Source organism: Lactuca saligna, chromosome 2 (genome assembly GCF_052625555.1).
Source record: "Lactuca saligna cultivar CGN05327 chromosome 2, ASM5262555v1, whole genome shotgun sequence".
NCBI lineage: Eukaryota > Viridiplantae > Streptophyta > Magnoliopsida > Asterales > Asteraceae > Lactuca > Lactuca saligna.
In genome coordinates this window covers 176532808-176558762 of record NC_136418.1, presented here as the reverse complement: position 1 = coordinate 176558762, position 25955 = coordinate 176532808, and the positions used below count along the sequence as shown (strand labels likewise).

Here is a 25955-nt window from a genome sequence, read left to right as displayed (position 1 = left end):
ATAGTCTTTCATACAATTGCTATGGTCCTCCCATAGTTTCTCATGCAAAAGTCACAAAGACAATCTAGCATACTACATAGTATAGTGAAAAGACTCATTCGAATCAATAAATGAGTCCGACTACTTGAAATCCTAAAGAATCAACTACATGAACCACCTAAATAATTCACAACCTAAACTATGGCAAACCCCATGACCGTACCGTGGCAACAAAGTGAAAAAATAGACATGACTGAAACCTGCCCACGCGTCGTGACACTACTCACCGCACTGTGGTGAGCTTCCAAAACAACTTAATGGATTAAGCACCTAATCCTTAACCTTCAGAGATCAAAGGCTCATATCTGATTCTTCTAAGGGTCTTAATGGATAAAGTTTTCAACTTTATACAATAGGACATCACAATAAGCTAAGATCTAAAACCCTAAGTCCAAAACCTCACAAAAAGGCCATAGCTTGTGCATGGACACAAAACAACCCCATATCTTCATTGACAAAGGTCAAGAATCTAAATGTATTAATTAGAAGTTCTAGCGTTCATCAAACTCCAAGGGGAAAAAGATCTTGAGACCAAAACATCATAATTGAACCCAAAACACAAGATAATCATAGATCCAAAGGTAAAACTCAATAAAGCATGGAACTTTGTGACTTACAAAGGTCCAGAATGTGAATGAAGATCTTCTGATGCAAAGCTCCAATACTCAATCTTGCAAGAAACTTCATTCCCGAAATCACCAAAATCACATAAATATGATGGATAAGAGGAGAGATAAGAGGCTCAAAGTTGTGAAAAGGGAGGCTAGGGTTGGCTCATAAGGAGCTCTTGATGTGATGGAGGATGAAAATGACCTAAAACACGGAACAATGTCTTTAAATATAATGAAAACCATAATTTTATGGGCTTGGGTTGCACAACCACCGCGCCATGGTGACTTTCTCACCATGACGTGGTGACGGGTTTTCACATATTTCATTCCAACTTCAAACAATCATAATGTTTTCATTTTAAACACGTTTTCAAAGATCTTTATATGCACACGAAGGTATTAACAATCCCCACAATTCTATTCAATTAATTTTGACTTAATGCATACCAAACTTAATTCATTAATACATACAAAGATTCAACAATATCACTTTTTCTCATTTTACCCCTTTTGGCTCTAAAATACAATTCAGGAGCTTATATCACTTAGATAACATTATTTGAAACATCCCAAAAACACAGTCTGAAAATTTCGTTTGATTTAATAATAAAAACCATAGTCGATAAAACTCATATGAAAATCATAAGCAATGTATCTCAAAATATTATAACAACTGTCAAGTATATCAGAGTATAAACATCCCAGGCTGAACAAATGGTGTGTGCACTGCAATCTTCCCGAGCTCCTCTTTTGAAAACTGAGTACCTGAACACTGTAAACACAAAGTTAGTGAGCTCCCCCAAACTAGCACATACCATACAATAACATATAAAACACATACTGGGCCTTGCCCACTACATCGGACCGAAATCCGGAAACTGCATCGGACCAAAGTCCGGAAACTAACCAGGGCCTTGCCCTCTGCATCGGACCGAAGTCCGGAAACTGCATCAGACCGAAGTTCGGAACTAACTGAACATAACATAGCATAAACATATCAACTAGCATGAACACATATACTGCATACTGTATCGGACGAGGGTCCGAAACACATAACACAAAACACGCTTGAATCACAAAGACATCAAGCAATCTAACTACTGCATCAGACCGTGGTCTGGAACTACCGCTAACTAAACGGGTCGGCATTGTGGCCGTAGACCCGTTCCTACTGGAAGGAAAACTCACCTCACACTGCTGAAGTCCTGTTGACAAAACCATAGCTGCTAGATGACAAATTCCCGATCTGTCAATATCAAAATAACACCCAATTAATAATTGGGTTCCAACTCATAACCATAAGTCCATACTTGGGGTAAAAGACTACTTTACCCCTATCTTAGCTTGACTCAAGCCCAAGGCCCAATCCTCAATCTTGCAAGAAACTTCATTCCCGAAATCACCAAAATCACACAAAATGGATAACAGGAGAGATAAGAGGCTCAAAGTTGTGAAAAAGGAGGCTAGGGTTGGCTCATAAGGAGCTCTTGATGTGATGGAGGATGAAAATAACCTAAAACACAGAACAATGTCTTTAAACATAATGAAAACCATAATTTTATGGGCTTGGGTTGCACAACCACTGCGCCATGGTGACTTTCTCACGATGACGTGGTGATGGGTTTTCACATATTTCATTCCAACTTCAAATAATCATAATGTTTTCATTTTAAACACGTTTTCAAAGATCTTTATATGCACACGAAGGTATTAACAATCCCCACAATTCTATTCAATTAATTTTGACTTAATGCATACCAAACTTAATTCATTACTTAAACACATCAATAACACATTTCAAAATGAGTTTACGGCCATGACATGGTTCATGGGCCGTAAACATGATTGAAGGGCACCAAAGTGTGCCAAATGCCTTCATATGCTTTAGGTAAAAGTCTAGAACCTATCCTTCATATGCAAGAGACTTGAAAACAACAAAAACACCATTCCAAGGGAGTTTACGGCCGTAACTCCAAAGGAAATGGCCTTGGGGCCGTAAACTCCTCTAGGAAGTGTTTCTAGGCCTTAAACCCTTTCAAGAATTGAACCACCAAGTTGGAATAATTCTAGGAATCATTTAGGACTTCAAAACACACAATACCCCCATGGTTAGGAGTTTACGACTGTAAACTCAAGAGTTTACAACCGTAAACTCCATGTGTGATGGTATATGGGGAGTAAACTCACATATGGGGTCCTTTGGAACCCTAAACACAAGTGCCTTGTCCCACAATAGCTTAGATGCAATCCTTAGGGCTTAAAACACTTATATAAAGTGTTTATTATGTCTAGGATGTCTTAACATTATCAATTAGTGATTTAAGACTAATTGAATGCATATATGTGTGATTATATGTTCATTAGGATTGTAGTGTGTGTACAAGTCCTCGCTTGACACCTAGAAATCCTATACCGTTCAGTTCATCCCAATCACCATCTACAGGTGAGTTCATACCCCTAATCAATGTTTTAAATGATTTTAAATGCTTTAATGGGGGGGGGGGGGAATAGAAGTAGTAAACAGCATGTTATTAAATCATCTGTATGTATTTTATAACTGTGTTTTCATTCAACGGATTTCACATACTACAAAATGTGATGCATGAAATGGTTTTCTATCTTTAAAATACTTTGTTATCAAATGTATTACTTTTGAAAGGTTTATCAAAATGACATCAAGTCACTGTTATGTTTGTTCAAAAACCCTTGGATGTCTTACAAAACCATTTTTCATTCTTGAACTAAACTATGCATGTACACTTATTATATATATATATATATATATATGTGTGTGTGTGTGTGTGTGTGTGTGTATTGATGTTATAGTTTACATCTTTCATTTAGTTTCCCACACCCTTGAGTAGTAAGAGTGTATAAACTTACTTGAGCAACCAATTACCTTTCAATAAATTATCATAAGGATAATTTGAATGATATCAAACAATATTCCTATTACAAGGAATCACACAAGAGTCAGTTCATTCATGAGTCTATACCAGTACATTACCTGATACATGAGTACATTTACATATGATTACATGATACATGAGTACGTTTACATATGCTTACATGATACATGAATACACTTACATGAACACATTACATGAGTACCTTTACGTAGATACATTTACCTGTGTATATTAACATAAATACTTGTATCTCGAATTGCGAGGATGATTTATTAGTACCTTCTGTGTAAATCTTCCTGCCTATCCCTAGTACCTCGGGATATCTAGACAGGACCTTATCCCTAGTACCTCGAGATATCTAGACGGGACCCTATCCCTAGTACCTCGGGATATATGGACGGGACTAACCATTCCGGAACCCAGCTGTCAGCAACAGTGGGTGATGAACATCTAAGGATGTCTAAGGTTATCACTTATAATAGATAGATTGATATCGGAACTAACCATTCCTCCATCCTGCTGTTGCAACAGAGGATGAGATGAAAATCTTCGGATGATCATTAGGTTATTACTTATACTAGGAGTACCTTTACGGGACTAACCCTTCCTCCGCCCTGCTGCTGCTACAGAGGACAATTGAACAATCTTCGGATGTTCATTAGGTTATATATGTCGTGTTAGCCCTAGTACCTCGGGATAACACTTACATTAGTACTTTTTCCTGTTTACTTTATTTTGTGATAATTTTACATAAACGATGAGTTAGACTAAGTACTTTTAGTACTAGTTTATATAAAGGAAAAGTTATCATTTTACTTACAGAACATTACAGTCTTGGTAGAAGACTACATCATTATAACAAAACATTCGGGTCTTGGTAGAAGACTACATCTCACACTGATAGAAAATAAGGGATTTTCTAGGGCTTTTCATATGTACATCAACATTTTCATTTAAAGGTTTTCATGACTTTTAAAACAGCTTTTAGTAAGCAAGACAATGACACTTAAATACTTATGAATTCACCAGCTTTAAAGCTGATACTCTCTTTCAAAATAACTTGTATTCTTAGGTCAAAAGTAGACAGGTACGATGGCCAGGTTTTGAGAAGACGGAGCAGACAAGTCTCGTCTTTTATTTTGATTGTATATTTTTGGTGTCTTACTACAATGAAAGAACACACATGTATTAAAACTTTACTTATAATGCAATGGATGATGTTGTTGCTTGTTTATTATATTACACTGTTGTGATACTGTACATGACGTCCTCCACCCCTGAACGTTTCCGCCGTTCGTGGTTTTGGGGTGTGACACCTACCACTGTCTAACCAATACTAGCATGCAGCTCAATAAGCACATATAACATGCATATAAGGCATCCTTCCTAGATCCTTAGCCCTAAACTAGCATGCTGATCACATAATCATATCATAACATAAACTTGTATGGGTAATTTGGGAGAACATACTTGAGCTCGGCTGATTGCATGCACCACACCATTTTCTGTTTTCAAAGTCCTTTTTTCCTTTTTGAAATGCTTTTTCTTTTCAAATTTCTTTTTATAAAAATGATTTTCTTTTGAAAATTTTCTTACTAAATCCTCAGTTTGAGTTCAGTCACACCCGAGAGTGTGCCCGAATCCCTCAAACCAAGGCTCTGATACTAACTTGTAACATCCCAAAAATCAAGACCAAAAAATTTCTTGACAAAACATTAATAAAACCATAAGTATCAAATCATTTCAAGAATAGCTAAAGTTTTATATATCAAATCATTGCATCATTTCAAAACATGTTCAATTTATCAGAGTAAAAACATCTAAGGCTAAACTTATTGGTGTGTGTCATGTGATCATCCTGAGCTCTTCCCTCCGCTACCGGAAGTACCTGAAACCAAAACTAAAAACCGGAAACATGAAGCTTAGTGAGTTCCCCATCCTACCACATACCACACACGCATAACCACATACATGTAATCACATACTGGGCCCTTTCCTGCTGCATCGGGTATTGCCCGGCATCAGGCCCCGCCCGACATCAGGCGCCACCTGGCATCGAGCCCCACTTGGTATACAGATATGTATCTCTTAGGCCCCGCCTGTCTCCGGGCGTCGCCCGCTATACACATACATACAATCAAATAACATACTAGTACATAAATAAACACACTCTAACTGCACCCTGATCTAAGGCCTCGCCTAACCTGGGCCCCGCCCCTAGTCTACTACTGGGAAGTTGTGAAACCCTGTCCATACTCCTTCTAGTAGTGAGATACGGGCCCCCGCCCACACTCACTCCCTTCCTATCACGGGCCTCGCCCTACTCTGCTAATATCAAGATATGGAACCCCGTCCATACTCAGCTAGTGATGAGATGCGGGACCTCACCCACACTCGCCTCCCTACCATGCACATACAAGTATCATAGAGACAACAAGTATAATCTAACATAAAACATAAGAACCTTCCTCGGGCTTTCCCCAACATCGGACTTCCGGTCTGGAAACATACTATCATCTAACATACTTCGGGCTTACCCCAATATCAAACCCTTGGTTCGGACCTATCATACCGACACATGTAGGAACATATAACAATAAGTGCCTAAGGCTAACCCCCGGGTGTGGCCGTAGACCTAAGCACACAGTGAGGAGACTCACCTCGCACTGTTGAAGACTGACTGAAACATTTCTGACTGTTAACTGGCAACTCCTCAACTGTTGATCCTTCGGCTCCCCGAACTATCAATACCCAAAATAACACTTAGACTAGAATACCATCAATCGGTCAAAGTCAACGCTCCGAGCTGACTTCAACTCGCCGAGTTGACCCACCAACTCGTCGAGTCCTACAATCCACATATTACTTCTGGACGCCGATCCTACTCGTTGAGTTCTCCTTGAACTCGTCGAGTTCACCTTTAAACACATCAGGACACTTTTCATCTGACTCGTCGAGTTCACCCTTGAACTCGTCGAGTCCATCTTCATAAGTTAGGGATATTGCCTTGGACTTGCCGAGTCCATCCTTGAACACCTTGAGTACGATGATCTTTAGGTCCACAATGAACCCAACTGGCTGAGTCCTCTTCTAGATTCAACCACCTCACACAGAAACAGGAAATATTGGGGAACCACGACCCGACTCGCCGAGTCCAAAGAACAACTCTTCGAGTCCCCTTAGGTACAACTCTACTCAGACGATTTCTTAAGCCAACCATCGCTCCCAAAGTTAGGTCCAGCCTCCTAGAGCATGCTTTCCACGTAATGTTTCAACCTTTACGTATAAACAATTCCCAAAAGTCAAAACTAAGCTATAAGGAAGGGTTTTGCCATGGATGAGGGATTCAAGCCTCAAAAGCTTGAGACTTTAATGCATTGGGGACCTTGGATAGTCCAAATCTGAAGTTGCAAACTTCAGACCGTGCTCCATGCAATCACTAGCCACAAATGTGGTAGAAAAGGCCATGAAGCTCAAGATGAAGGTATCTATCGAATGAATGCTCAAGATAACAACATGTTACCTTCTATTAGCTTCCAACCCAGTCCAAAGAGCTGGATCTACACTCCCTTCCTTGATCCTTGCTTCCAATCCTCCAAGATGTGTACTCCAAGTAAACTTTTATCTTCACAAAGCTCAAGAAATGAAGTTAGGTGGCTAGGGTTTTGTTTTTAGACTTGAGAGGGTAGTAAGGGGTTGAGTGAGAGGTCTCATGTTCTTTAAATAGGGGACAATGCCCAAATTTAGGGTTTTCCAAACCTTTACCAACTCGTCGAGTCAGTCCCCTAACTCGTCGAGTAGGTCACTTAACTCGCAACCCCAAAACCCGCTTCTATTCGTCGAGTCAACCCATCTACTCGATGAGTCACTTCCTGATTTTGAGGCTTTTCAGGTCTTTTGAATTCGGGGTGTTACATTTTCTCATGGCACCCGGAGTGAGACCGTGGAGGGTTTCCATGGCATCCGTATATGTTTGTATGCATGACTTATATGGACTCATGTGGGGGTTCTCATTTCAGTTAGTCACGACTATGTGGGGGTTCCCATGGCAGTTAGTTAAGACCATGTGGGGGTTCCCATGACACCCGGAGTAAGACCATGGAGGGTTTCCATGGCATCCTTATATGTTTGTATGCATGACTTATATGGACTCATGTGGTTTTATATGGGGTGCGTTAAGGGGAACTCACTAAGCATTAGCTTACAATTTATTGATTGTTTAAGGTACTTATGAATCAAAGGAAAGGGTTTGGCGTGATGGCGAGCATGCACTCTCCAGCATTTTGTTTTGGACACTCTAATCTTTTGAATAATTATTCGATGTAATGGATTTTTGGGAGATGATTTATAATTGGAATTGATGATTAATGAACATGGGTTTCAATATTTAAATGAAAAAAAATTATTTGAATATTTTGGGTGGTTACAAGTTGGTATCAGAGCCTTGGTTTGAGGGATTCAGGAACACTCTCGGGTGTGTCGGAACTCAAACTGAGGAGAGACAAGTTGGTATCAGAGCCTAGGTTGGGATTCAGGCACACTCTCGATGAGTTGAGGGACAAAAAATAAATTCTACTCTCTCTCCACTAATCATCCTGTCAAGTTACATGAGTGAAGGCAACCCAAAAGGACCATGCTCTAAATCAAATCAAGTACATACCAATTATAGTTATGGGCTTAGACACCTAATCCAACAGTCTCCCACTTAGATAAGTCTAATAACTATTATTGCAAGTATGGATTCAAAATTTGACAAGCAATCGTAGCTTTCAAAATCCACTGTCGAACTCTGATCTAGTCCGTGACGCGTCCTTTAGATAAGGGATCATATATTCCTCTGTTTTACAAGATATCGTATGGACATTAGACATGGATTATAATCAATCTCAGTCCAAAGATTGTTTCCCGATTGTACAAGCTTAGCCAAGCGCTTAGGATGTCATCACTAAATCATCGAGGGGTCCACAAATATCGCTTTTATCCCATTTAGGGTAAAAGGAATGGATAAACTTCGACTCATATGCTTGTACTACTTACTCATCAAATCACACACAACAATATGCTTTATAACATCAAGTTACTGATGTGTTTACGTATTATCAATGCACAACCGACTCGTAAACAACAAATCATATGTCTCTGTTTCAAGAATATAAGATATTATCGACTCAAAATTACTCCTGATAAAATCCATGAGGTAATTCACTGAGCGCGGGTTTATCCAATACTCAAATTCCTATTTCAGGAGTACTCATGAGCAATGAAGCAAACATTTGCTATGTCTAAACACTTAGATAATCTATAGTCGGATTCATGATAGTCTTAATTCACTACTTACTTCCAAAAGTATGACTGACTGTGGATGTTTGAATAACCCAGTTATCCGGGAAGTAAAACATGCGAAGTGAAACACAAGAATAACTTAATTAACTATGGTCTCAAAACTTTTGAATATAAATAAAAGCACTTTTATTTAATCACCATATTAATTAGACTTTATTCATTGTATAATGTTTCGAGTAATCAACTTCATACTTGAATTAAAACAACAATCATGCCATGTTCCAAGCACGCACACTATGTTTATCTATGGTCCTTTCTTTGTGAAACAGATCAATTAAACACATTTCGAATGATTCTCATTTCACAATTCCAAATCCTTATTACAATTGTAAGAATACCAAATTCTTTCCACTATTAGAATGTATTAAAGTCTAAATTTATATGCAATGATCCTTTTGTAATGTCAAGGCATTGAAGTCACAGAGACTTTTCCAATGATATTACAAAGCATTCCATTGGAGATCCGTTACAAAAACAATTCCATGAAAATGAAGTCTCACATTCAAGGTACATTCCTTCGAACATCCTTTTTTCATTAAAGTTTCTAACTAACACATAGATTTCAATATCCACCTCCCATTATGGAAATTTTTTCCATATTTCCATATGCTATCAATTCTGAACAAGAGTTACCTCTACTCGGAACATGTCAATATGGTTGTTGGAATAATATTCCTTAATGATCGATAGATTCAAACAGATAAACAAGAAATGAAAGAATAAGAACATAAGAATGATTTGAAAGATGTCGAATGATTAAACTTTAACACCCCAGAAGAGCTCGACAAACTACTTCGACTGTAGAGGTGTTTAGGGTTACAGTACAAAACGATAATCAAACTTATAGCGTATTAAAGGCATACATGCATGCACTATTTATAATACTACATTAACCCTAATCACGGTTGGACAGGCCCAAACCGGATATACAAAATACCAGCCCATGACACAACACATTATACTCAACAATCTCCCCCTTTGCGTCAATGGAGCCGAGAGCTCAGTTTGGTTGAGCTAATACCAACTTCTTTACAGTCTTGAACACACCCGGTATAATGTCCAAAAGAGTTTTTTTTGAAAGTAATATACCACCGGAGCATGTCTGTGAAGTTCCTCTTATCTGACTCAGAGCTCGCCTTGCACCAATGAATAATATTTTTAATGTGCTCTAGGCAATCAGTAGAGAACAAGTGTTTGTCTACCAGAGCAAATAAAAACTTTTTCCCTTTGGCTCTTGTAAACATAACCGTCAGGTGAGCATAACGATTTGACTGAGAGTCATTTTGTTGACGTCTCCTGGTTTTGTAGTTGGATTCACCATTGGTTTCTTTCTTAGGACATTGGCCACTTCCTGATCCATTTTTGCTACCTCGTGGATATAGCGAGCAACCATTCGTTTTAGATGCTCCAAAATTGGTCCATACTCCTTTGCATTGGTAAGAAGAATATTGAAGAGCGGGATCCAATCATGTGGATTCAGGTTGGGAAGTTCTGCAAGAAAGATAACCGACACCAAGTTATCCGAACCTCGAGTTATCTTGAAAGAGATGTTGATAAATTTCCCTACAAGCGATGGCTTCAGTACCTTTACAGTAATAATCTTCTGTGCACTCCAGTTCAGATACTGAGGCTGACCGAACTTGAGATAAAAATCAATCAGTTCACGGTCTACCTGAGGATGAAGAGAGGGAACTTCAGCAGTTGAATCAAAGCAGTGAAAAACGAATGCCTTTTGGGTTATAGGCATATCAGACTGTGAATCTCTTGTATTATCACAATCAAAAGAAGTCACAGGTTCCAGCCAAAGTGTGCTTGGAGACTCTATGGCTTCCTTGATTAGTGTCTCCTTAGTCCACAAAGGGAATAACATCTTCTTGAAACTGAGTGCATCATCCTCTTCTTTCTTTTTCTTCTCTCTTTCCTCAGCTTCCTTAGCAACCCGAAGGGTTTCATCAATCTCCGCATCCCTCTTTTTGCATTTCAGAATCTCAGAGATAGTTTCTTGATCCTCATCATTTTCATCGTTTTCACCAATAACTCGCTTTTTCTTCTCTTTGATACCAGAACCCGAAGCTAAATTATCCTTCAGTTCGGTTTTGAACTTCGGTTTAATTGAAATTGGTTGTGGCTTTTCTTTTTCTCCCCCTTGTTGCGAAGGAACAATTCTCTCCGAAACACCCTTCATTTCTCATAAGAGTTCAAGTGAAGGAAGGAGTTTGGAGGTTAGATGATTGCGAATGGTGAGCTTGAGAATAGGATCATGAGCTTGAAGCACGTTGTGTAGCTGTGACAGAACATCACCAGCACAACTGCGAAACACAACTCTTTCAGTACCGCATTGTGAGCAGTCTGTTGCCCAAGATCCTCTCGGAGTTGCCTTTCAAGGAGAAGATCAGTTATGAGCTTTTCAAACCGAGATTCAATGGAAGACAAGAAATTCTTGTTATCAGCAAAGAGGTCGGAACGGACAGTCTCAAACTTTGTGTGTTCGGCTTGAAGGGATTGAGAAAGCAAACTGTATGACTCTGTGACCTTGGAAACATTAGAATCCGCACGACCTTTGAAAGAGTCAAGAAAAACCTAGGATTCACGAAGAAGATCTTTAACCTCAGAAGTGGCTCTTTTGCATATTGAAGTAGAATCATCCACAACCACAATACGTTTATCAATGGATTCGGTATATTGATGAAGGGTTGTATCCATGAATGCCTTGAGAACAACATCATTGTACTTTTCGGTGGAATCGATCAGTGTATCAAGTTTTCGTGAAAACTATCGATTTGTTGCTTAGTTGTAGGAGTGGATTCATCTTCTTCACTCGGGATTCGGTAGGGGCTATAGTAAGTGGAATCAAATTCAAACTCAGCTCCTCCAAGAACTGGACTAGAATTAGCAGAAAGAGTTGGGGAAATCAGGTCAGTTGTGACTTTAGGGGGTTCTTCAGTCTTTGCCCCCACATCAGATGTGTTGACGTTGACAGAAGGATCTATGGTAGAGGTAATGATAGGAATTGGTATGGAAGAGGTGATAATGGGAAGAGAAGTAACAAGTGGTGGTGAAGTAATTGTTGACGCAGGTTGAGATACAGGTGGAGGTGGAACCGAAGCTGGAACTGTTGTCTTGGGTGGAGAGGAAGGGGGTGTAGGAACAGAATCATTGAAAACTTCCACCAGAATTGGAGACCGAGGATCTGTATTACCCCTGGGTGAGCCCTCATGTTGCTCTTCCTCTTCTTCTCTTGCATACTGCTCTTGTCTCTGTTCTTGATGTGAAGGAGAAGGAGTTCTTGTTCGGCGAGCCATTTTCTTGACTTTCTTGGATGCAAAAGAATCACCCTTGTCAGCCTTTCGTTTCATTGCCTTAGTCAGTTTGGAAGAGGGTTCTTCTGTTGCTTCTTTCTTGACAACTGCCTTCTTGCCTCGCTTCGCAGGTTTCTCCACCTCGTCCAAAGCAGCTTTCATCTCTGGAGTTAATAGACGAGGACTCTTGGAGGAAGCAATTTATAATTAGAAATGAGTTTTCTTTCTTGAGAAACAAACCGGTAAATGGTTTCCGGAATTGAGCTGTCGTGCAAGAACTTGGTTGGATCGCACACAATGATCTTCTTGGTATGAAAAGAAGAAATAGAGGAAATTAGAGAATCCTTCATGACTGGTACATTGAGGGATGTTATAGCCTGTTGTGCGATGATGGTCCAAAACCGTCCACATGAAATTTCAGAGTGTCTAGTTGAAGAGGACATACTCTGTACCAGTTGGGACCATATCAAAGACCCGTAGTTCAGGTTAATCCCATTGTAGATGTCGTACATTATCATCATAAAGCACTTGTTAGACCCATTAGAGCCACCAACTCGTTCAGCCAAATCTTTATGAAGAAGGGTAAGCAACCCATTCCATTGAGGAGGTAGGGACTTCTTGAACTTGGTGAAGGGTGTAAGGACCTCTGTGTAGCCCATCTCATAGAACATTGAGAGCAGTTGAGTTGGTGTGATGAAGTCCGGTGAGATGACGGAGGCATCAACTACAAGCCCTAGAAGAGAGCAAAATCGTCCTTTGGAAATTGAAGCTTTGTGAGATTGAATCTGAAAGTAGATGCGCTCCTTGATTTTATCGTAAGTTGCTGTGGAGTAAACTTGAGACAAGAGGGACATGGGAATAGATTCCACTTGAGTCAAAGCAATGACGAGAGGGGAATACTTTAGACATTCTACAACTTGAAGCATGTAATGATCATACAGAAATGGAGTCATCTGAATGATCATATTCTGGTTGGGCCTGATCGAAAGCAGGGATGACGAAGTCGTTTGATCCTGAAGAGATGAAGAATCCGCCATTATAGAGCTTTGTAAAGAAGATGAACAGTTTAACAAGCGCCGGTTTGGTTGAGAGAAGTGGAGTGTGATAAATGGTACAGTTGAACCAGAATCCCTTTATATACGATTACCATGAGAGAGAAAGAATTGTCTATAATAATGAAACGATCTCTTAAAAAGTGCCTGGAAAAGCGGGATTTGATAGCTTGGTTTTCCCCAGATACATAGCATGCGGCGAAGGTTTAGGAGCCATTTCAACTTCACGCGCCTAATTTTGAACTTATCCACGGACACGTTGGAACGTCACATCCATTCAACTTCTTCAATCCATTACTCATTTAAAGGCCAGAGTCTCTTATCACCTCCATAAGACTGTTTAAGGTTTATAACTGAAAGTGAAACTACACATAATTGTCATGAACCAGAGTTTTGGAAAATCAAAAAGATTTTCGTGCATTAGAGTGCCAACAGATAAGAAATAAAGCAAACAAGCGTATGGGATGTGAGTGATCTCAAAGTCAATAGAGACTTGAAGTGCTTGTGTGGTTTCCCGTGAGAATACGATCAAATGTTTGTTAAGAAACATTGAAAGGCTTCTTTTTAATCATAGGCTTTAGAGGTGGCTAAGCTTCAACCGAACTTCGATGCTTAATATAAGACCAAACGTTGGAAGAATTACTTGTGAGACTGATGTGGTCTGTTGAATAAGTAGGTTGGATAGGTTAGAAGTAACAATATTTAAAGTAGAAATCTCAAAAACAAAAAACTAAACTGGATCTTTTGGGAAGAAATGTCTTGGTGTTAGACAATTTCATAAAGATCACACAAGAAAATAAAATGAGACTTCTGTAGGTAACAACTTAAAGCTTGAATATTAAAATTCATCGTTAATTCAGTATTGGTGTTGGATGTAAGGTCTCACTCAGCACGTGGTGTACACATCTAAGATCATAAACACAGATTTTGTGTAACCGTAAACCTCGGTGGTAATTCCTGAGAGTCTCAAGGGTTACATTGATGAAACAAAAGTAGATGAAGAATATGGAGGAGGTGGTTAAAGAGCTTAATGTACCCCTGCTTTTAAAGAGTGACATAGCAGAAAACTCTTGACTCATTTGAGAAGAGTAGGGTAGCTCGAGACTTGAGTGAATGATACTACCTAATTGGGAAGAAACGATAGGTATAAATCGAATCATTAAGGTCTCACTCAAAGTTTTTAAGATGCTTTAGACTACATGCAGTATCATGCTTCTAGGGACACATAGCTAGTTCATATTGAAGATTGACATACCAGCCCCTCTACGAGTTCATAAGCTTTCTTGGCACTTAATACCTAGCAAGGAAGAAGAGATAAACAAACGACAGAAAAAAAAACAAACAAAAAAAATTTATAAAACACAATTAAAATCTTTTTGAAATTTTGAATTTTTTGATAAATAAGGAAAATAAAAAAAAACTTTAAAACATCTTAGAAATAAAGAAAAGAAAAACAAAATAATGGACGAGAAAAATAAAGTGCAAAAATATACAGCCGGACCTTCGCCTTAAATAATAGAAGCCAAATAAACCGAGTGATCATTTCGTTTTAGTTCCCAAAAATTAAGGAGCCGAAATAAGCAGAGCATTCGGTTCATTTCGGTTCCCTAAAATTCCGGAGCCGTAATAGACCGAGCGATTGGTTCATTTCGGTTCCCGGAAATTATGGAGCCGAAATAAGCAGAGCGTTTGGTTCATTTCGGTTCCCTAAAATTAAGGACCCGAAACAGACCGAGCAATCAGTTAATTTCGCTTGCCTAATTTTTTAGAGAGAGATTTGAGGATTCGGTACCGACTCTGCTTTCATCATACTCAAACCTTGCAAAATTTTATTGAAGCTTGCTTCTGGTAATGCTTTAGTGAAAATGTTTGCAAGTTGATCTGAGGACCGTACGAAATGGACTTCCATGTTGCCATCTTCAACATGGTCCTTGATGAAGTGGTACCTGAGTGTTATATGCTTTGTCTTTGAGTGCTGTACCGGATTGTGACAAATTTTTATCGCACTTTCAGAATCAGAATAAAGTGGAATCTTCTTCATACTTAGTCCATAGTCTCTAAGTCGACTTTGTATCCAGACTACTTGTCAAGTACACGAAGCGGAAGCTATGTATTCTGCTTTGGCTGTTGAGAGAGACACACAAGTTTTCTTCTTAGACTTCCAGCTAACTAGTTTACCATCAAGGAACTGGCATCCTCCAGTTGTGCTCTTTCTATCTAGACCGCAGCCACCCAGATCAGCATCAGAAAAGGCTTGAACAAAGAATCCGAATTTAGCTGGATACCAGAGACCGAGCGACGAGGTACGCTTCAAATATTGAAAAATATTCTTCACTGCCACCATGTGAGGTTCTCTAGGATTAGCTTGAAACATGGCACAATAACAGACAGAAAACATAATATCCGGTCTACTTGCAGTTAGATACATGAGAGAGCCTATCATTTGATGATAGAGAGTCATATTTACAACAGGCTTTTCCAGAGATGGTGTTAACTTGGTGCCAAACTGTTAGGTTTTGAGCATTCTAACACTCCTAAGTGTACATGCAACCCTAAATACCTTGGATCTATGTTTTCTCTATTATACATGCAAATAAGAACTTCCAAGGTATTATCCTAATCTAGCATACAAAAACAATGAATGTAACAAGATAGAATACATACCTCTTGATGTAGAAAGTCTTCATGAAGCTTGAGTGCCTAGCCCCAATAGTGTGGAAGCCTCAAATGGAATCACAATCACCAAAACACTTAGAATAACTTGAGAGAATTCTACAACTCATGAAATCGGCTAGCCCTTTTACTTCACACACTAGTGGCCGATTTTGGTCAAGAATAAGATGCTTATATAGTTAGGGTTACACCATGTAAACCCTAATTGACATGGCCTTTCATTTCCATGATCCATGGGTACAAATACACCATGGAGCATCCATGGACCATCCTATGGGTTTTAGCCCAACTTGATTATCCATGGAGCATTAGCCCACTATACAAGTATGGATGATTTACACAATCAACCCATATATTTAATTAGTCTTCTTTTGATCACTTAATTAATCCTAGATTAATTCTTGATCAATACTAATTAAATAATCTTATTATTCTTATTATTAATATACTAGAACTTATAATATATTAATAACCATAAGTGTCTTATTTCTCTCATTATAGTCTATCCAAGTGCATGATGGTATGCAACCCAAATGGACCATGCCGGGTCGGGTCAAGTCTTACCAATTATAGTTATGGACTTAGACATTAATCCAACAGTCTCCCACTTGGATAAGTCTAAAACTATTATTGCGTATGACTTCAGGAACCAACTGGCAATCGTAACTCTCAAAAGCTTTTGTCGAACTCTGACCTTGTAGATGAACTCTGACCTTTGTCAATCACTTGTCCATTAGATAAGGGATCATATATTCCTCCATTCTAGATATCATATGGACTGAGACATGGATTATAATCATTCTCTCTGTCCATTTGTTGTTTCCCGATTTCCGATTTATGACGACTGACTAATTGAACAAATCAAATCAGTCCTGGCTCGGCCGAGCACTTCCATTTGTCATCATCAAATCATCGAGGGGCCCACAGATATCGCTTTTATCCCGAAGGTAAAAGGAATGGATAAACTTCGACTCATATGGCTTTTTCTACTACTTGTTGAATCATACACAAAGGCACGTTTTATAGCACCGAGTTACCAAATGCGTTTTCGTGCAATCAATGTACTATCAACTCATAGTAACAATTCATATCTCTAGGTTTGAAGAATATAAGATATTATCGTCTCATGATCACTCGTGATAAAATCCATGAAGTGATTCCAATGAGCGCGGGTTGAATCCAATACTCAGAACTTATGAGCACTCATGAGTGTTGTAGCCCTTTGTCCAACACCTTAGACCTCTACAAGCCAACCCATGACAGTCTTAATTCATATCTACTTCCAACATATGACCGACTGTGGATGGTTTGAATAACTTAGTCATTCCGGAAGAATAACCTAGTTTATTCGGGAAGTCAAAACATGCAAAATGAAACACAATAATAATTGAATCCAATATGGTATCAAAACCTATGAACATAAATAAAACACCTTTTATTTATCACCATATGATTACACATTATTCATTGTATACTGTTTCAGCTATCAACTTTATTCTTGAATTTAAAACAATAATTGTCCCATGCTCCAAGCATGTACACTATGTTTTCTAAACACTAGTCATGCCACACACCAAGTATGCATACTATGTTTGTCTATGATCTTTACTTTGTGAACTAGATCCATTGAACATAACTTCAATGATTCTGTTTTCACACTCCCAAATCCTTACTGCAAATGCAAGAATTCCAAATTCATGCCATTTACTGGAATCTATCAGATTCTAAACTTATATGCATTGATCCTCTTGTAATGATTATGCACAAAGTCAGAAAGACTTGCCAACAATCATTACAGAGTATTCCAAAGGAGATCAACTCCTTGGAAACATCCTTCTTGCATTAAGTTTCCTAATCTTAAACAGATTGAAAATACTAACTTTGAAACATTTCCAGATTCATTTTGACTATCGCATCTGAAAAAGAGTTGCCTCCTTACAGATTATGTCAATATAATCCTTCTAGAATTATCACTATACTTCCGACTGTCCTTGAGCAACCAATCTTTGGTAAACCTTAGATTATCCTCGACAATTGTTTAATCCTTTTAGTCATATCCAGTTCTAAACCTTTTCCCTTCTTAATGCCCCATGCATTTGGAAAATTTTAGAAAGGATGAATATAGCACATGTAATCGATCATATATCCGAAGCATATGGGACACGATTCATGATGTCTCACATAAAGACTAAACCAGTCTTTTGCTATAACATTTCCATTTCTATTTGCCAAGTTCTCATAATTCAGATTATGAAAAGGGATGCCGTAATCATAATCGAATTTTAGAACGCAAATAATGGACCCATATACAGAATTTCCTTATGTTGAGCCATTCCAACATGAAATTCATATATATATATATCCTTGACTAAATGATTAAAACCTCACGATCTAAGCTTATAGATTTGAGATGAAGTATAATTTTCTCTCCCTTAATTATAGCAAAACAACTCTTTCCCAATTGAAACTTTTGTTTTCTATAATTAACATTTCTATCTTGCAATACTTATCATAATTATCATGCTCCCAATAACATGATGATTATTAGCATAACACTTATGCTCCCACTAGCTTTGACATGTACTCAGAAATTAGCTGACTTTCTACCAAAGTTCAGATTTCTGATACTAGATTGTTTTGATAAGACTTTATCAAAAACATACACCTTCCCTTAGATAGCACACTTGTGTGTCTAAACAATTATGAAGAGGTATGCCGTAATCATAATGGTTAGACCTTTTTGCCACTTCTCACAAGTCCAGGTTAGTGTGCCGGTAAGCCACACATGCTCCACTAACAACTTTGAGAATGCAAATATCACAATTGCTATCTAGCTAAAATCTACTTAGTGAAAGTGTTTCCTCACCATCATTTTCATGAATCGGAGAGAAACCTTATGACACTTAGATTTAATGGTGTATGTGTTCTTATCCATGTGAATTGTCAAAACCTTAGTCACAGGGAAAGGGTAATGACAAATCCAATCTCATATGGACTGAACTCAATCTTAACTTCTTGCCACCTGGCAGCTTAAGGGTCTGCCATTGCTTCCAAGTTGTTGTGCAACAAATTGAGAACTCTAAGAACTCATATGCAAATCCAACTTTAACTAAAATGGGCACAGAATATGTCAACACGATAGGTTATAAACCTCAAGTCGTGTGCTAGTGAAGAACTTCAGGTTCTCTTCTTGATTAGTTCTTGAGACTTTCAAGACCTTTAAAACTCTCACTGTCCTCTTGACCTATAAGACTCCCTTGTCAAATATCCAAGAGATAGTGTGGATTCTAATCAAGACAAACACTTCACACAATTGGCCTAAGTTGGTCTTTGTTTTATCCAAAACATCACAACTTACCAATTTCAAATGTACAAGAGTAGAAAACTTTTACTCTTACATTTGACAAGTGTTTTAAACCTTCTTTTGAGACATGTCACTCAAGTTACAATCTTGGAGTATGACTCTAAGCCTTGTATTGGTACGAAGTATGACTCATCTTCTTGATTTAACCATTTCAACAATTCAAGTTCCTTTTCTTAGTCATTAAAATGCACTAAGATTTTCCTTAGAGAACTAATTTTGATATGGTTTCTTAATCATTTAGATGATCACAAAACTGATACTAAAGTACTCTCCCATCTTTTCAGATTTGAGAAACTTTTATCCTTCTGCCTAATTTGATTCTTCTTATTCGCTCTGCCATACATTGGAACCTTTTCCAATGTCTCAGAATTACACTTAAGCTTGTAAGTATAACCATATTTACTGAACGTAAGTAAATCATGACGAATAGTCTTATCAATCTTTTGTGGTGGACTTGACCAGTGCACAAGAATGTGTACTCGATCCCTTAGTCCTTCACTTGACTCACACATCCATGTGAACAAGTAATTAGTCTTAATTTTCCAATACTTGAAAGTTCTCATTCATCATGCTATACAACTTGCATGATTCCAAGTTCCGGTCCAATTGAAACTTGGGTGATGAGAATCTTTCCTTATTTGGTAAATCTAGACATTACCACAAATGAAAGAATCAGTTTCATATTTCCACTCTTGCTCTTAATGGAATCATATAACCAACAATTTTTCCTCAAATGCCATTGTAAGGATATTTTAAAATAAATAAAATCAAAAATTTTCTTTATTTTAAAAACTTTGCAGAAAAACTTATCCTTACAATGCAAAAGCACATGAAAACTTTGTTGTTATCTATTCCTAAGCAATATCTCATAATTCCTAAGAAGTAGGTCAAGAATCCAATCTTCAAACTAAGCGATAGAAATCCATCTACGCAATCAGATTCAGCATATTCTTTCTTTAAGTTCCTTTACTTTTCTTTGATTCTTAAAACATCAACATGTGAACCAGTCACATCATGTAGTAAGAATCTCAGAATAGAAACTTAGCAAAGTTAGATAATGGACTTTACCTAAAGTAGAGCCAAACTTATTGACTTTAACACCCTTAGGTAAATTGGCAGACCTGCAACCAATTTCCCGTCCTTTGGCAATATAAACATATGGACCCTTTGATAATGGTACACGGGACTATCACAGACTTAGCTTTTTCTCTTTACCATTTGGTCAACCGAGTTGACTATGGCCGATCCCTTTCCAGTGGGAAGAGAATATTTTTCTAGATTTCCTGGGTCACTATTGTCAATGTCCATCAAGTTTCAAGGAAGTTGATCTTAACAAATAGATAAGATCATTAAGGGACTTGTCATAGTCTGTGTCATAGGTGTCCCAAAGGAATTCACTATGTGACTTAGAAAGTGATTGAACCACCAACTTTCTCAAGACTTTGACACCCAACTCTCCCGGCTTGTCAATATGTGACTACATCTCCAAAATGTGATCACACCTAGACCTTGCCTTGCCAATAGGGCTTGAGTGAACTTAAACTTTTCAAGAACTTGTGGGTTGGGGAGAATAATTGGAGGAGGTGAAAGAAGTATGATTTCCAAAGGACATCATCTTCATTTAGGAAACCTTGTTTCAAAAGATTTGGGAAGATCATAGGTGCCTAAACCAGACAACTTTTGGGAGATATTCAAGATAGTTGATTTAAAGTTCTTAATATGACACCCAATATGAAATATTAAGGCTAGGACCCAACAAACTTATTTTATAACTTAGAAGAGGTATGCCGTAATCCAAGCTATAAAATATTTTAAGGTAGGTGAATGACGATTCACCAATTTCCACCAAGATAAGCGAAATGTATTATTAGGTTTTAATTGGATTTGAAACTCCTAGATCTTTGAGATTCATTGAACTTTTCAAAGGCATGTTTCAATCTCGAGTGTGCCCTTCAGGTTTTGTGACTGGGATGCCGAGGATCACAAAACAAGGTGTGAATAACCATACCAATTCACTTGGTACCCTTAATATTATCACCCAATCAATGTGCCGGTTAACCACACACGCTCCATTGATCTATGACAAACATTAAGTCACCCTTCGTGATCCTTACTAGTCCAAGTTAGTGTGCCGGTTAACCACACACGCTCCACCAACGACTTGGTAAGGTACAAAGTGTGAATTCCATGGGCTAGCACCAAATTCACATTTTTCCTAAGTAACTAAGATTGGGTATTATTAAGAGTTTAGTTACTTAGTATTTATCATTAATACTTTTAATGAAGGGAGAATTATAGTCTTGTCAAACCCGTTCGGCTAACGACCCTCCACCGGTCAAGCAAGCGGTGGGTGAGAGTGGACACCCATTAAGTCGCCATTTTATAGGCAACAACCTTATACCCACCTTATAGACCGGCTTCGTGAATGAGGCGTACCAGCGGTAAGACTGACTTTACTATTATACATATATATATTATTAACTTATAATATTATAAAGTATAAGGGTTGAATTTTAACTTTTAAAATTCTAAGGGCTAACATGGAATTAAAGTATTCATAAGTGAAAACTTTTCAAATTCCAAAACTTGAGGGCAAGTTTTGAAACTATTCAAAACTAATTAATTCCATAACTTATGTGTTTAAAGTAGTTTTAATCCAAAAACTCTTCAAGTTCCATAACTTGAGGACAAGTTATGGAAGACTTTAAACTAATAAAAGAATTAACTTTTCTTTATTTTATAACTTATAGAATTAATTAAGTTTACATATTTTATTTATTTATTAATGAAGTGACTCTTGAACCTCCATAACTTAAGGACAAGACTCTTCATCTTTTGTAACCATTGCCAACTTTTATGAGTTTTATGAAACTTAAATGTGACTTTTCAAATAACTTGAGGACAAGTTACAAAAACACATTTTAGAATCAACTCTTAGATTAATTTGGATTGAAAACAACTATTTCACTCAATGTTTCTATTAATCTAAGCAACTCATAAAACAAGGTAACACAATTTTTTTTTTTTTTTTTTTTTTTTTGTGATCCATAACTTATTCTTAAGTTATGGAATCCTTTAAAATATTAACACCAAATTTTGTAACTCCATAAAAACTTTGAATCAATTTTTTTAAAACCTTTTCATATCCATAACTTATGGAGGTTTCAAAAAATAAAACTCTTTAGATCAAACTTTTAAAACTAATAAAATAATCATATCATTTTATCTTTTATTAAATTTGACCTAATTCAACTCATAAAGCAAATTATTCAAATTTTACAAATAATTAGTTTTTCACAAGAACAAGTAATTATCTTAAAATTTGACAAACTTCATGCTTTTTTTTTCTTTTTTTTTTTCCAACTTTGAAAATAAAATATTTGCATCAATATAACAGAAAACAACCCGTGGCTCTGATACCACTGTTGGGTTTTGAGCATTCTAACACTCCTAAGTGTACATGCAACCCTAAATACCTTGGATCTATGTTTTCTCTATTATACATGCAAATAAGAACTTCCAAGGTATTATCCTAATCTAGCATACAAAAACAATGAATGTAACAAGATAGAATACATACCTCTTGATGTAGAAAGTCTTCATGAAGCTTGAGTGCCTAGCCCCAATAGTGTGGAAGCCTCAAATGGAATCACAATCACCAAAACACTTAGAATAACTTGAAAGAATTCTACAACTCATGAAATCGGCTAGCCCTTTTACTTCACACACTAGTGGCCGATTTTGGTCAAGAATAAGATGCTTATATAGTTAGGGTTACACCATGTAAACCCTAATTGACATGGCCTTTCATTTCCATGATCCATGGGTACAAATCCACCATGGAGCATCCATGGACCATCCTATGGGTTTTAGCCCAACTTGATTATCCATGGAGCATTAGCCCACTATACAAGTATGGATGATTTACACAATCAACCCATATATTTAATTAGTCTTCTTTTGATCACTTAATTAATCCTAGATTAATTCTTGATCAATACTAAGTAAATAATCTTATTATTCTTATTATTAATATACTAGAACTTATAATATATTAATAACCATAAGTGTCTTATTTCTCTCATTATAGTCTATCCAAGTGCATGATGGTATGCAACCCAAATGGACCATGCCGGGTCGGGTCAAGTCTTACCAATTATAGTTATGGACTTAGACATTAATCCAACACAAACGCCATAGGAACCTTCACCTTTGAGTCTCCTATCATTCCAAATTTTGCCAACAGATTCTTCGTGTAAGCCTCCTGGTTAATAAAAATACCTTCTAGTCACTGTCTTATATTTAATCCAAGAAAAAAGTTAATTGGACCCATTGAGCTCATTTCAAATTTAGTCTCCATCAGTTTCCTGAATTCAGCCGTTAAGTTGGGATTCGTGGAACCGAAGATGATATCATCGACATAAATTTTAACTATCATTAGATGTTCTCCTTCTTTCTTTCGAAAGAAGGTTGGGTCAACCGAACCTTGCTTGAATTTAGACAATTTTAGAAAGCAAGTTAAAGTTTCATACCAGGCCCTTGGTGCTTATTTCAGTCCATACACAACTTTATCTAACATATAGCAATGATTGGGGTATTTCTCATTCACGAACCCAGGTGGTTGCTCAACATACACCGTTTCTTCTAGTTCTCCATTCAGGAAAGCACATTTCATGTCCATTTAAAAAACTTTGAAGTTTTTATGAGCAGCATATGCTAGAAAGATTCGAACCGATTCCAATCTGGCTACAGGAGCAAAGGTCTCTTCATAGTCTATTCATTCTTCTTGGCAATATCCCTTTACCGCCAGTCGAGCCTTATTCCTTATAACATTTCCTTCTTTATCCATCTTGCTCCTGGAGACCCACTTCAATCCAACCACAGAAGCATCCTTTGGTGTGGGTATTAGTCTCCAAACACGATTGCGTTCAAACTCATGAAGTTCATCTTTCATAGCATGTACCCAATCAGCATAATCAAGTGCAGTGTTGACTGTTTTTGGTTCAATTTTAGAGACAAGCGGATTAAACATGTAGAATTCAACTTGAGAGAATAATGCAGTTTCATTCGCTTTCAACTGAGACCGTGTGAGAACCCGTTCAGATGATTCACCAATTATCTGTGTTTGAGGATGATCCTTAGTCCATTTTGTGAGAGGAGGGTAGTTTAGGTCATAAACAGGATCCAACTCTGCATTAATCTCTTCTTCAAATTCTGATTGGTCGTCTTTGTCATTTGTATTTGCATTCTCCCCCTCAAATGGAAAAGTGTGTTCCTTGTCAGGTTCGGGATCCTCCCCCACGGTTGGAGTTGGATTCTCTTGTTCGGTTGTATGAGACACAGATGTGCCCTCCCCCTCGAATACTGCGTTGTTATTTGGAGGTTCATTTGAGGGTTGATCATCAATTTGTTTTGAAGGATCCTTTGCCATGTATTTCGCGGCATCTTTGATGATCTTTTTCAGATGGTCGACTTTGTTGTGTTCTCATTTGCCTCTGAATGTATAGCTTTTCTGGTTCATCAAATAACCTCATATAATCTTCAAACAAATTTGAAATAGGAACCGACACTTGTCCTGATTCAGGAAATATTTCACCCATAGCACTTTCTTTTGCATGAACTTTCTTTATGTAGCTGTCATCAAAGGTTAGGTAATAGGTTTCCTCAATACATTTGGAGTGTTTATTCAGAACTCTATAAGCCTTTGATGTGAGTGAATAGCCTAGAAAGATTCCCTCATCCACTTTAACATCGAATTTATTTCGGTTCTCTTTAGAGTTGAAGATGAAGCATCTGGACCCGAACACGTGAACGAACTTGACATTGGGTTTTCGCTTATTCAGAATCTCATATGGAGTCATTGAGAATCGCTTGTTAAGTAAGGATCTGTTTTGAGTATAACAAGCAGTAGCAACAGCATCAGCCCAGAAGTATAGTGGGAGAGAAGTGAAGCTCAGCATGGTTCTGGCTGCTTCACATAAGGATCGGTTTCGTCTTTCAACGATTCCATTTTGTTGTGGAATGTAGGGAGCAGAGAAGTTGTGAGACACTCCCTTGTCGGCCAGAAAGTCTTCAAACTCTTTATTTTTTTAATTCAAGCCCATTGTCGCTTCTGATATTCCTGACCACTTTTCGTAGCTACAATTCAACTTGCTTGATGAATGTCTTTAACTTGGGAGTCTCTTCTGATTTCTATTTAAGAAAGAATACCCAGGTGAAACGTGAAAAATCATCTACTATAACAAGAATGAACTTACTACCACCGATGCTTTCAATAACTGAAGGTCCACATAAGTCAATATATATAAGTTCAAGTGCTTCAACAATCTTGGTATTGATACATGATGGATGGCTCGTTCTGCTCTGTTTACCCATCTCACATGCTGCGCACAGGTGTTCCTTGTCAAACTTAAGAAGTGGAAGTCCTCGTACATGATCACCAAGCACCAACTTATTTATATCTTTAAAGTTTAGTTGTGAGAGACGTCGGTGCCATAGCCAGCTTTCATCTAAATTCGCCTTAGACAACAGGAAAATCACTGGTTTTCCTTTAATTGGACTGAGGTTTAGAGGATACATCTCTCCTTTTTGTTCAGATTTTAACAAGACTCTTTTGGATTGTTTCTCGACAATTTCTGATCCTTCATCATCAAATGAGACTTTCA

At 37.7% G+C, this 25955-nt stretch overlaps 1 pseudogene; it reads right to left on the bottom strand.

The window, feature by feature from the left end:
* Positions 1-12371: 12371 nt before the first annotated feature.
* On the bottom strand, positions 12372-25724 carry LOC145030422 (uncharacterized; annotated as a pseudogene).
* Positions 25725-25955: the final 231 nt, after the last annotated feature.